This window comes from Rhinopithecus roxellana, chromosome 13 (genome assembly GCF_007565055.1).
Source record: "Rhinopithecus roxellana isolate Shanxi Qingling chromosome 13, ASM756505v1, whole genome shotgun sequence".
In the NCBI taxonomy this organism is placed as follows: domain Eukaryota; kingdom Metazoa; phylum Chordata; class Mammalia; order Primates; family Cercopithecidae; genus Rhinopithecus; species Rhinopithecus roxellana.
This window is the reverse complement of record NC_044561.1, coordinates 94,459,341-94,470,099: the sequence shown is the minus strand read 5'-3', so window position 1 is coordinate 94,470,099 and position 10,759 is coordinate 94,459,341. Positions and strand designations below refer to the sequence as shown.

The 10,759-nt window shown below is 43.2% G+C and overlaps 1 protein-coding gene across 3 annotated transcripts in view; it reads left to right on the top strand.

Annotated features, from left to right (window-relative positions):
- The first annotated feature begins 823 nt into the window (after window positions 1-823).
- PLCB4 (phospholipase C beta 4) overlaps window positions 824-10,759 on the top strand; it is a 442,280-nt gene continuing 432,344 nt past the window's right edge. For 2 of the 3 annotated variants that reach the window (XM_030915441.1, XM_030915439.1), the window contains exon 1: window positions 824-1,042. The gene's annotated coding sequence lies outside the window, so the exon portion shown is untranslated. Of the gene's footprint in view, window positions 1,043-1,228; window positions 1,349-10,759 lie in introns of those variants that run through there. The other variant, XM_030915440.1, reaches the window with a different exon arrangement.

Here is a 10,759-nt window from a genome sequence, read left to right as displayed (position 1 = left end):
AAGTCCGGGAGCAGCACGTTGTGAGGGTCCACACAAGGGTGATGCCAGACTGAACACCATTAGGGTCTGGGTGTGAGTGTGACTCGGAGGCACCTGGGGGCCGTTGTAGCGCCGGGGAAAGCCAGGAACTGGCTGGAGCAGCGCCCCAGCATCCCGGGGACCAAAGTCTGGGGGGTTTGCATGTCTGAGGTTGCACTTGTGGGAAGACTTTTTGGAACCACTTAATGTCTGTGGCTCTGTGTAAGACCCGCGAAATAAAAAAAGGTAGTAGTACTTGCTTTGGAAGATTGTTTTAGGGATTAAATGAATAAAAAGCGTTTAGAATACCGCAGGACGCATTGTAAGCGCTGTATGTGTTTATGAAACCGAATATAAACAAATAAGCACGTCCCCCACCCAGCCAACGGCTTTGGGGGCCCCGTTCTGGCCAGTCCTGAGCCCTTCCACACGGCCCACGGCGGGCTACGGGTCCCCAATCCGAGGAGGATGCCGCTGTCCTGCCCCTCGCTCCCCGCGTTCTGCGCCCAGAACCATTCCGTGCGCCCCCGACCCCTGGGCATGGAGCACATGCAACGGGGAGCCGCCAGGGAGACCCCAGAGCAGCGCGCAGCGGGCCGGCTTCCCCGGACGCCCCACCCACCTCCTCTTGGCGCTACCCACCACCCGCCTCGGCTGCTCGGCCCCCGGCCCGCGAGGCTGCGTCCCCGACCCAGTCGGCGCCCCCTCCTCGCCCCGCGGGCTCGCGGCAACTGGGCGGCGGGTCCGGCCCCTGCCCACCCCCAGCCCAGCCCAGGCGCGCCGCACTGGGCATGCTCCGTAGCCTGGGCAGGTTGGGGCTGCGAGGAGACAGCTCGGGCTCTGGAGCCGGGAGGCGAGAAAGAGGAGGGAGGCTCGGGGGCAGGGGAGGAGGGAGCGGCGGGCGGCGGAGGGGCGGCGGGGCCCGGAGCCGGGGACGCGCAGGGCCCGGCGGTGGGCGGGCGGGTCGGCGCTGTCCCGTGGGCTCTCCGAGGAGCCACAGCGGAGACCCCCGCCCTCAGCTGAGGTAAGGACCGCGCGGTGGGGAGGCGGGGAGGCGGGAAGGCTGGGAGGCCGAGGAGGGGGGGCGGAGGCAGGAGGGAGGGCGGGACTGGGGTGCACCGGGAGGGGGCTTGGCGGCGGCTCTTTATGGCGGGGAGGGGGTGGTGGCGCCGGGAGCAGTAAGTGAGCTGCACCGCTAACAAGATCTCACACACACAGACACACACACGCACCCGCACACACGCGCGCGCACACACACGCGCGTACACACTTGGTCTCCAGGCAGCGGCCGTCGCCGCATCCCCGGCAGCAGCTCCAGGCAAAGTGACAGGTAGGAAAAGGCATTTCGGGTCCCGCCCGAGGATGCTTCCTCCCGCCCTGGCCTGCAGGGCTTGTTTGCTTTCCGCGGGTGCGTCCCGGACGCGCGCGCGCGCACCCGGATGCCCAGCGGGGACCCCGTGCAGGTGCCGGTTGCGAGGCGCCCTGTGCGCGCGGGAGGCGGGGGACCCAGACGCCATCCCCCTTCCCCTGTAGTCATCGCCTGCTGGGTTTCCTCAGACTCTCTCCAGACCTTCACCCTCTTCTGGGCTAGAAATAGCTCGGCTCGACGTGTGTATGATTATTTTGGTTGGAAATAGTTGGCACCGTGCAACGCATGTAAATGTGTATGCATGTGGATCTTCTCGCCTCTTCTGGGGAAATCATAGAAATGATTGACCGTTTCCACTTAAAACAACACTGACAGGCTTAGCACTCATTGGGGGCAGGGTTCGGGCCTCCTAAAAGCCTATTAGTGAAGGAAATCCTTATTTTCAGAATTTTAAAGTTGCTTTTGCTTTAACCAGTTAGACTCTGTATAGTACAATACTTCTGAGTGTAGACTTCGTATTCATGGTACTGAATCGAAGTATGGAAATATGGAATTCTCTAATTTCCAAGTGTGTTTAAGTGCAACTTTATCTAGAATCATAAAACTAGCATTTTCCTAGAAACACAACTGCCCCACTATAGTTTCTATAAATATGGATATGTCTGAAAGATGACCCAACTCTTCTTTTTTTCCTCCTAACTTCTGTAGTAATTCTAGCTATTGTTCTAAAACATGTATTTGAAATTTAATTTTGGCTAGAATATTCAGGAAAGGTCTTTTTTTTTTTTTCTTTTTACCATATATGTGATATGTAGTGGTCTATAATATTTAAGTTATATATATGTGGAGATAGCTGCTTAATAATTCTTTTTGTCTGACAATAGTGACATTCAAACATAGGCAGCTATATATCATTTAAAAATGATACTGAATTTCCCCTTTAAAGAGAAATCAGATTTATAATGTAAACATGACCAGGAAAAGCAACTGGTGACTTTACCTGGGGAGGCTCCAAGGAGGTTAAGAAAGTATCTGAACAATTGTGCTCTTCAGAATAGAAACATTGTGTGTGTGTAGGTGTGTGTGTGTGGGGGTAAAATTTTAACTTTATTCATTTATTGTTTTCAAGACTGCCATTTTCAGAAATGTGTGGTTGAACGGAGACCCTCATATTTTATACTCTTCAAATTTGGGTGGCCTCAGTTATAGAATCATACAGAAGATGAAAAGTCTAGCTCAGCAGGGGCACGAGGTGTAATCCCTCACTATCTGTGTTATGTAATCCAGAATGCTGTTTTTCGTAGGACAGTCTTGCATGATTCTCAGCTGGTGTATTGATCTATTATATCATCTTCCTTTTGAACTGTAGTAGTTTAATAAATGATTGCCATCTTTGGAGATCACCTGTTTTCATAAAAAATCACTTTTTGAAATGGCAAAACATTTTTATTGGCACTTTTATGAACATAAGACTTGCTGCCAGATGAGTAACCTTTTGAATGTGACATATTGTAACATAGCTAAAGGTACCACATATTAGCTTATGTACTACACTTCCTTCCAACTATATTATTACTCAACAATCAGAACTTAGTTTTGATGATATTACTACCCAGCTCTGAATTAATCGCTGTTGAAAATGCTGTTCTACAAGTAACTGTCAAAACAGAATTTCTGACTCCGTTTGATCACTGGGTGCACATTTAAATCTGTCGGAATAATTCTACCTTTATTTTGCAAATGCATACCCACGCAGAAAGCTTTGTTCTAAAATACTCTATTGGAAGTTTTATATTTGTATGCCTGAAAATGTGAGTGGTGTTAAACTGCTTACATGTCCTGGAATCGTGAGGCGGTGTGTTTTTGCCTTCTAAGATAAAGAAATACGGTAGTTGAAAAAGTGTTACAGGTTATCAAAAACCTTTTGCAGAAAAAGATTTTAAAAATCTGTATCACCTCTGAAATATTTCAACCACAGCAAAGTCCATTCAGTGCCCGTAGCACAGCTAGTTTGCCTTTCCCAAGATTATACACAACTGACTTTAGATTAATGTATACTGCTGACTTTGGCAACATGGGACAGTTACATTTGGCAATTTCAATGAACATGGTATTTTCCTAAGATATCACTAACTTGATTTTGGGGTTTGATTTATTAAGAATTGAAATGCTTGCTTGATATTCATCTTTACCCCACCCTCTAAGTAAAATTGAGGTGAAAATGAGCTTCAGGGCTGCTGTGCTGTTTTCCTTGCGATCACATTAGCATGCTAATTTGTGAAAGGATGTAACAATATAAATGAAATTAGCTTCTGAGTTTAGTGTCTGAATTTTCTTCCCCAGTTTTTTAGATGCAGCTGGCAAACTCAAATAACAGAATTAATGAAAACATTTTGCAGGTTCAAAAAATTTAGTAATTAGCTGAGTTTGATTTTTTATTTTGAAATCTTGAGAGTAAATGTTATGTTTTCGGATTAGAGCACTTAGGTAATGTAAGAAAGATTTTGGATTTCTCATGTTCTGCACACTTAATAGTGAACTCAACGATTCTTGGGGAAGTATAAATTTTCTTTGAAACTTAAAATTATTTAGCAGACTGTGACTAAATTATTGTTTGTGATCTCTTATGAAGTAAGGGTGAAACAGCATGTTGATTAGCACCAATGGCCCAGGTCTTTTAATAAACTGTCTTCCACAGTGAGTCCCTGTAAAATCAAGAACTTCTGTATTTGATGTGCAAAATTAGGTCAAGGACTAATGGGGACGTTTTAATGATCACAGTTGGTATTTTATGTCCAGATTGAAGTTTTTAAAATAGTTGCTTTTCACCTCATAACATATGAATGTGTAGGCCATATTAGTGTCTGTCAAGGAGACTTATCTGCCTGTTGGGAAATAAATACAGCTTTTCATCGCTGGTGGGTGGCAGCAGTGACTTTCTGTGGTTTTGCTATTGGTTTTCAGATGTTAACTGTGTTTGCAAGGACATTGCTTAATTCTCAGTGCTGTCCATTCCACATTTTCCTATTTCCCTCTCATATTGGGGAAATGAATAACCTTGTGTAGCTCTTTCTTCTTTTCCTTAGTATCTGTTTGTTTAATAGTTTTGCTTTTCATAAAGCCTCACCCTTTAAAGTAGAAATACTTTCTTAAATTGTAATATTGTTTATATCATAATATCATTATGCCTTAGAATGATATAAAGGTTTTACATGTTCCTAGGCTGTGATTCTTTAGCTAACTGCCACCCAGTGGAGGCAGACCTGGGTGATTATGCATTACCGAGTGGATGAGTGCGACGTTTGCATTGTCTTGGTTGGAATTAAGCTTGCTTTGAAAATATCACCCTGGAATAACTTTTATTTGTAAGGCCCACTTCACTTCATTGCAACAACCACTCCCAAACCCCTTTTTCTGGGTGGAAGGGTGGAAAGAATCTGGGTGGAAGCTCACGCCTTTGGATGCTTTTCTATGCTGAAGGCGTTAACCCAAGTTTCTCTAGGAGATGAAAGTAATAATGCTGTACCTTTCAAATCTCAGCTAGGAGATCCTTATGTTCCAGGGAATGAATGACCAGTAGAGGCTCTCTTTTCCCTGCATGAACTTTGTCTACTTTTCCTTTCCTTTATTAAATCAAAATAGTTGAAATGGACATAAACCAGAAGGTTTTTCTCTGAACACCTCTCTTACTCACTACTTAGGAAACCTTCAATAAGAATGTCACACACCATGTGACCATAAGATAGTGTTATCTTCTCCCCTTTCCTGGGAGTCTCCTTCAAAGTTCAAAGGATCTGTTGGTGTGCCTAGGGCTGGGAAATTCCACCTCTAGCTATGGAAATACCCTTGGGCCAGGCAAATCATTGCTTTAAGATACATTGCCCTTCTTGTCCTCCTGAACAATTAAGCGTGTCTTTGGCTTCCAGACATGAGTGAATTGAAGTAGCCATTTCCTTAGAAACAGGAAGAAAAAAGCAACTTGAAGTAATTAATTGTAAGCGGCTCATCCAGGGAGAAGAGACCACAGACCTCTGATTTTACATTTGACATCTCCCTTTCTTCTCCAGAAAAGGAGTTCTTCATTTTAGGGCTAAGGATGCCCTTTGGTGGGTCCACGAATGTAGGTGGCAAATGAATTACATCTTTATATTCACTGACTTCCAAGTGACAATTGGGGCAGGTGTTAGAGTTACTACTAGATCTTGGCATTTAGTGGGTTGAAGAGAAACATATGTATTACTTCACATATCCCTTTAAAAAGTTATTTTGATAGTTATATTTCAATGAGATTGATTTCCATTGTACTTTTAAGTATTTAATTTTATATATTTAAACATATTATGCTGGACCAGGCATGCTGGCTCACATCTCTAATCCTAGCAGTTCGGAAGGCTGAGGTAGGTGGATTACTTGAGGCCAGGAGTTTGAGACCAGCCTGGGTAACACAGTAAGATCAATTTATATAAAAAATACCGATAAAAAATTAGCTGACTGTGGTGCACATGTCTGTAAATCCTAACTACTTGGAAGGCTGAGGCAGGAGGATCGCTTGAGCCCAAGAGTTCAAGGTTATAGTAAGCTGTGATCGCATCAGTGCACTCCAGCCTGGGTGACAGAGTGAGACTCTATTAAAAAAAAATAATAAAATGAAAATATCATGTTGAGAAAGGTCTTTAAGATCTACCATATTGCAAAGGGCATTCATGACCCACACAAGGTGAAGATGATGTTTCCTCAAGAAATGCTTCCTCCCAGAGGCCCCTGGCTGGGTGGGTGTTTTCACTGTGGGTTTGCGTTGAGCAGTGGTTGCTGAGACCTTCAGGCATTGGAATCAGGCACTGATTTCCTGACAAATGCCCTGTTTTAGCTTGAATGCTGACAGATGCCCTCTTTTAGCTGTGTGACCCTGGGCATCCACTCTGAACCTCAGTTGCCCTATCTGTAAAATGAGGAGAATAACCCTATTGGGCAAAAGTGCTTGGTGCTGCACTGTGAATGATGCAGCATACTGTTACTGCTGCTACTACAGCTGCAAAGGATCCCAGGATCTTTGGGTATGCCCAGGTTTGGGAAATTCCACCTGTAGCTGTGGAAACACCCTTGGGCCAGGAAAATCATTCCTTTAAGATACATTGCCTTTCTTACGCTCCTGAACAATTAAAGCATATTTAACAAGTGCTAGTGCCCCTTCTCCTAATGGTACTACTAGTATTATGGCTCTCATCTTGTTCTCCTTCATAGGGGTAGATGGCATTGACCTTATCCATACAAACAGCCTGAGAAAATTCCTATAAAACTTACAAGGGACACTTACTTTGCCACTCTGCAAGTACAGAAAGTTTCAGTCAGCCCACAGGACCACCATGAAGTACCAGATCATCCTTTGGACTTGCCAAGCCCAGTGACTGCATTTGGACAGAGGGACCTAATATTAACTCAGTCATAATAGCTTCAAAATTCTGTGACTTTGGTGTTTCGGAATATAATTCAGTGAGCCAGATGCTGTCCCCAGGGTATCTGTCTCCCAGCTAGGCTTTTTTTTTTTCTAAAACAAAACAAAACAAAACAAAACAAAACAAAACAAAACAAAACAAAACAAATAAGCCATTTAGGCCTAGAGGGAGAAAGACCTCCACTAGAAGAATTAGGGGTCTCTGGTGTTCAGGGGCAGTCATCATAGCTCTTGTTTTTCCATGGAGTTTCTCTGAGAGTACTCAACTTCTCTGCTTTACATAGTATTATAATAACAACAACAAAGTAAAACAACAGACATTTGTTGAGCACTTAAAATGTGCCACTTTATTTAATCCTTCTGACAGCCTTTTTGGGTGTGTCCTAGTAGCATCTCCAGTTTATATTTGGGGAAACTGAGGTTAGGAGACGTTAAGTTAATCATCCCAGGATGTTAAAGTTAGAATTGAGACTGAAACTGAGGTAGGCTGACATCAGAACTCCAACTTCTAACCACCATACTGTGTATTACTTGTCATTAAGCTGGTGCATGCTGCAGAAAGACTTGTTACCATAACAAGTTTTGTGATAATTATTTTAAGTGACTAGGCTGAGATATGACAAAAGCTTCTGGCAATCCTGCTGTGAATATGGAATTGGAATAAGAAGTTGAGGATAAAGCTGTGCGTTCTTATCTAATTCTAGGTACTTCTGTTTGTGCAGTTGCATGCCAGAAATCTGAGATAGGGAGAGTACTAAATGCTACTTTGTGGTAACCTAAACGGCCTTTAGTTTTCTGGAAGGCCGGTTTTTACCTGGTGAAGTTCCTCATGGTTTTAGTGAGGGTGTTGTATACTCTGATTCCTCCAAGGGCCAGGTAAGTGAAAGGCCCAAGTGTGGCTGACCAGGTGTCAGAGACCTTAGGGAGTGGTGAGGCTTGTGCCCATCCAGGGGCCCAATTGTGCCCCTTCCCATGGGGCAGCTACCACTCGGTTCTGACAAGTTTCTGCCAGGTGGGCCTAGGGCTCAGGATTACCAGTGCCTCTACATTTTCAAGAGAAGCATGAAATCCAGATTTATTTGGAGTCTTCTCATTTTAAAATATTTGGAAATAATTAACATGAAAAACAAACCTGTCAGCCCATGGTGTGGCCAAACAAAGCACATTTGTGGTTGGACCCAGGAGCTCCCATGTTGAGCCTTTTGTTAACTGTAAGTGCTTGGAAACACCGTGTACTAGAAAATGTCAGTAGTTTTTGTTTTGCCCTTTAATTTTTTTGGCTGTAAAATTTCTTAAAAAGGTTGTTATGGTCATTTATTTCCAGTGTACATAGATTTCAGATTCTGAATTTCTGCTTGTTTGTTCTTTCCCTATACCCCACTTTTTCAAGCTGTTGGCAAATTGCAAAGTTGGTGGGGGGAAGGACATGGTTTTTTCTCCTGTTTCATGATGCTCCTTTAAAATAAGAACACCTGGCTAGGTGCAATGGCTCACGCCTGTAATCCCATCACTCTGGGAGGCCGAGGAGGGTGGATCACTTGAAGTCAGGAGTTTGAGACTAGCCTGGCCAACATGGCAAAACCCTGTCTCTACTAAAAATACAAAAATTAGGCGGATGTGGTGGCAGGCGCCTGTAATCCTGCCTACTCGGGAGGCTGAGGCAGGAGAATTGCTCGAACCTCGGAGGCAGAGGCTGCAGTGAGCCGAGATCACACAATTGCCCTTCAGCCTGGGTGACAGAGTGAGACTCTGTCTCAATAAATAAATAAATAAATAAATAAGAACACCCAAGTGTAGAGAAATAGGATGACTTCATTTATGGAGACACAGAGGTTCCCTTGCCTGCCTCACTGATGTGAGCTCTAACCAGTCACAAGATGTCCCCCCTGCTATTTGGTAGTAGCTATATTTGTCCTGGAATATGGAATACAGATCTGTTTCTGCAGGCTAGTGTTTCAAGGTGCAGTCCACTTAACAGCCCTCATTTTCCTTGGTGCTTTTAAATGAGAGACCACACTGGATCAAATGAAAATGCAGTTCCTTCGGGATGTGTTTCTCTCATATCTGCCAAGACGCTATTATTGGACAAATCATCAAAGCCCTCTCTGGGATTTCTTATAATTTTTTTGTTTTCATTGGTTTTTTAAAATGATGTAAGTAATACATTAGTATGTTCCAATTGAAGTGATGATGCAGAAATATGGAAGCAAAATGCAAAGTACCCTTTTCCACGTACACCCATTCCCTGATATAGTCATTGGCAATAGTTTAGATAGCCTCTTTCCCTCCTTTTTTCTGTACATTTACATATATAAGTATATATACATGTCATTTTCTTATTACATAAACTGGATCATATTGTATACTTTTTTTCTGTGACTAACTTGCTTTTGTCCACTTAACTGTATGTCATGGAGAGCTTTCCATGTCAATATGTTAGTTATCTTGTTCTTTCTAACATTGCATAAAATTTGGTAGTATGGATGTACTGTACTTTGTTTAATCATTCTTCTGTTGACACTATTGCACACTGAAAGATTCAAGATCTTTGTTCATAGGTCTTTGTGCACATGTGTGAGAAAATTTTTTTGTAGCTAAATTTCTAGAAATGGAACTATTTGGTCAAAAGCCTATGCACACTTCAAATTTTGACAGAGCACTGATGAATTGCCTTTAAAAAAGGTCTCCATGAAATTTGTGGAACCTCTGATGATGCAGCTGAACATAGCCTCTAATTGCATCATGTCCCATATTGTTACCTTGCTTTACTAATTCAGTTAGATTTCACTTGTATATGGCATAACAGGAAGTGATTTTAGAAATAGACTATGTCCTTAAAATCCCTTGAAAATGCAATTCTTAATCAAAACGAATTGATCAGTTCAGGGGCTAATGTAAAAACTCTTTAAGAAAGACGTATCTTGTAAATCAGAGTTGAAAATCTGTTTTCTGATCAATCTGGTGAGCTGTGAAACTCTAGACCCTTCCCAGCAGGAAAATGTCCATAAGCACCCTTTAATCTGTGGTTAGCGAAGTGAGGTGGTCCACAGCTAACACAGATAGATCAGATGTTAATACTGGCCTGGGAAAATTAATTTCATTGCTAAAAAATCCTATCCAGGTGTGTTTGTAGCTTTAGATTTTCAAATACTCATTATTTAAGAATCTCTTTTACTTTTTACTTAAAAAAGAATGAGAAGATTAGGAGATAATGCTATTTAATAGTTTTATTTAATGGATACCTGAATTTAATGTCCATGACTCTTATTTTTTTATATTTTGTTTTATTTTATTTTCTCACACATGTGCACAAAGGGTCTTGCTCCATCGCTCAGGGCTAGAGTGTAGTGGTGCCATCATGGCTCACTGCAGCCTCAACTTCCTGGGCTCAAGTGATTTTCCTGCCTCAGCCTCTCAAGTAGCTGGGACCACAGGCGCACACTATCACACCTGGCTATTTTTTTCTGTTTTTGTAGAGACAGGGTCTTGCTATGTTGTCCAGGCTGGTGTTGAACTCCTAGGCTCAAGCAGTCCTCCCACCTCAGCCTTCCAAAGTGTTGGGATTACAGGTGTGAGCCACTGTGCCTGGCCTGGCCATGTTTTTTATAAATGATATGTAGATAATGGACTATATAAATTAGAAACTACACCTTTTCTTTTCTTTTCCTTTCCCTTTCCCTTCCCTTTTTTTTTTTTTTTTTTTTTTTTTTTTGAGATGGAGTCTCACTCTGTTGCCCAAGCTGGAGTGCAGTGGTGCGATCTCAGCTCACTGCAACCTCTGCTTCCCTGGTTCAAGTGATTCTTCTGCCTCAGTCTCCCGAGTAGCTGGGATTACAGATGTGCACCACCAAGCCCAGCTAACTTTTGTATTTTTAGTAGAGATGGGGTTTCACCATGTTGGTTGGCCATGCTGGTCTCGA